At 39.9% G+C, this 3,280-nt stretch overlaps 1 pseudogene; it reads right to left on the bottom strand.

Moving 5' to 3' along the window:
- Window positions 1-321: 321 nt before the first annotated feature.
- LOC125765989 (uncharacterized) lies at window positions 322-3,280 on the bottom strand (annotated as a pseudogene).

Below are 3,280 nucleotides of genomic sequence, written 5' to 3'. Positions count from 1 at the left end.
ATTTTGATTATTCTGCAAGTAATGTTTGCCAGCAATTTGATGCATAAACAGGTACGGATTTTCACATTGATCGTGGTAAGACAACATAACGATAAGTACAAATCTTTCACAGGCAAAACGTACAGCAATCCTGTTGCATAAAGCAGTCATCTATAATGAATGCAACTCATTAGTTCTGGAGCAAGTAAGTACAGGAATTATTATACCCCAAAAACTCCACACAAAAAACTTTAATAATCATTCTCGCATATTTTCAGCTTCGATCATATTCCGTTCAACTATGTCACGAGGTTCCAAAAGCTTCATGCTATTTCTATGACATTGACTGGGGCTTTTTGCTTACGGTAAGAAATCCGTAACTACCTCAGTATTTACACACACTTTGTTCACACTTTTTGTGTTGGCTTGCTAAAGCAAATCATGTAAAATTTGAAGTGTAAAATTTGTAGCACAAGTGTATTTAAGTGTCGGAGGTCGTTCTTCTACAATTCTTCTACAATTCTGCTAAAGTGTACAAAAGTCTACACACAGTTACATGTTTCCGGTCTTTTCAGATGATTTCCTCGTTTGCTACTTACCTCAACATACTCGTACAGTTCGACATTATGCAGCTGCGAACAATGAGTTTCAAGAGCAACAGTACTCTGGCCATCATCTGAAAATTTGGGGTGAAAAATAATTCGTCACAAAAATTCGTTAAGCAAGAGGAAAGGAAAAGTTGGAAAAGGATAATTACAAGCAAGTAAGCAACATTAATGCGTTTTTTTAAAGAAGGAAGCAATTCGATGGAAAAACACTAACCGTGCTCATTGTTATGCGCCTAAATGTCTGCAACTTGGTGTTACAGCTTAAATCGAGACAAAGCATGAATTTTCTTGTTTTTTCGTCCGTTTATCTGCGTAAGAAGCATTCCGATCCATTGTCGAAGCTTTACTTTTACCAGTGTCGTGAAGAGGAGAAAAGAAAAACATACAAATTACCGCCTTTATTGGCATTATTTGGCACAGTTCCAGAAGCAGTTTCACCAAAAACAGCAGAAATACCGAAACAATTGCTTTGGCTTGGGTGCAACATGGTTGAATGGATTGTTATAGTTTTGCCAGTGCGTATGACCGTTTTTAAATAAATTTAGTTGTGTTTTTTTGATATTAAGTTTGTGTAAGTCCAATCTCTTTTTAGAATGTTTCACTTCTGTAAGTTAGGTTTTATTATGATATCAAATGTAATGTTCTCCACACGAAAAAGATGGTTAAGAAAAGATTGGATTTTGTGTATTTTGACCAACTCCTTTCTAGGAAAACATCTACAAATAATACTCTATACCTTCCAATATATCAACTATGCCTTCGACCTTGTCGTTTATAACACTCTCTCTACATTACACTCTACTCTGCTGACCCAACTTTTCTTCCTTCCCATATGATATGTTTTTGCTGAAAGCTTTGCCACACCTCAAAACCCCCCAGCCATCGATCCTGTCGCACACCGGGTCTGTTAGCACCTCCATTGGTCAGGCTGCAAAGTGACGGCCAATAATCAGCTCACGTACATCAGGCAGATAATTTTGCGTTCGACAGGCTAGACCTTCACCACGGCTAGCTATACATCTTTGGCCACACCACAATGCCGCTTGATTTGCTTGTGTGTGATTACCTCGATAAGCAGTGCTGTCCACCAACGGCTGGAAGTGAGATGGAACCGATGGAACTGCAACCGAGCCATGAATAATAGATGACGAACTATGAAAACAAGACCGGATGCGGTTTGACAGGGTTGGGATTGGCAAAACGCACACGAGCCGGTCCGAGGTGGCCTGACAGCCAATGGGTTTTCCCCAGCCTGCGAAACTACTCTCGGGGTCCAATGCTACGTGATAAATTTTCATGTCGTTTTTGTCGGTTTCGCATTCGTCCTGGCAGTTTCCTATTAACTTGTGCGGATTGCGTTATGTCGGCGAACCACTGGCCGGTTAAATGTGATGCTCTTCCCTTGCACTGGATCGGATAGCCGTATAACACTGTATAATGCTCAACCCCAAAAACCCCTTGTTGATATCCAAGCGTCTCCAGCGTCCGGCAGACTTCTGCAAAAGATATATTTGATACTGTCACTCACTGCACCGGCCACTTCTTATCTCACACGTGCTTAGATTTAGTCTTCCGAAGGAGGCGTGATTTGTTTCCATCGCGGGTAAGCAAGAAGATAGATTTTAAAATCTTACCCCAGAGACATGCTGTGGCATTTGCTGAAGGAAATGCCGGATTTTTTTTTTGGGACGGAACTCCAACTTTTCAATTTTCATCTCTCCCATCGCGGCTGCCGGTTGATGCACCGACCGTAACTAATGTTTTGAGAAACAGCTAAATGATGGATGCATTGGCTTTTACGTACATCAATCTTCTTGTGGCAGCTGGAAATCCATACAATCGCTATTATTAACATTGATAAATAGCCGCTCAAATAGCTGCAACCCGGCTACTTCCTAGATGTTTGAAAATTTATTTAATGCTTCTAACACTGTTAACTACTTATTCCATTTTTTTTACACTTTATTGGCAATGATTGACAAATCAAATTGAACAAGAATGATTACATGCATGAAAAGTGTGGCTGCAACCTGCAATCGAGTAACTTATTTGATTGATGCTGAAAAAATAAAAGCAACTCACACTTACCGAAACTAAAAATGGCCACTCAAAGTCATACAGCAAACAGGATACTTTCGGTGCAGTTTGTCGCAGCTGGTGGGAAAGAAACTTCAACTGTCTAAGTATGGATAGCTCATAAGTTCCATAACATACAACTTTGTGCACGAAAATTGCAGTCCGTTTGCACTGTTTGGAAATAATATTAAAAAGGAAAGTTATCAAACTTTGATGCAAAAAAAACTAAAGTTCTTCACCATTTACCTGGTGCGTTGCCATACTGCCAGCAACTACCACTTGAATAATAAATGATAAATAAATACAACCGTAAACCATATTGTTCATCGACACTTGCTGCGATTGTTCCACTTCCGGGTGCGATAATGTGTGAATGATACCAAAGAAGGAAAATAATGTATAACCAAAGGCAGATGCCATCATTAAAAGTATTTGCAGTGCGAAGCAATAGTTGAAATCGATGACAGCTTCACTGAGCTTTTCATGAACGTCTCCAAAACAGCGTACCGTCGCCACAACGTCCATTGCTTCTCGATCTTTCGTTTTGTGAGGATCACTTGATTTCGAGGTTGGAAACACTTTACTGCAATTGGAAAACACTCTTAGCGTACTGTAAG

This window comes from Anopheles funestus, chromosome 2RL (assembly GCF_943734845.2).
Source record: "Anopheles funestus chromosome 2RL, idAnoFuneDA-416_04, whole genome shotgun sequence".
Lineage (NCBI taxonomy): Eukaryota > Metazoa > Arthropoda > Insecta > Diptera > Culicidae > Anopheles > Anopheles funestus.
Note: the sequence above shows the minus strand (reverse complement) of the source record. Positions and strands in the feature narration are given on the sequence as shown.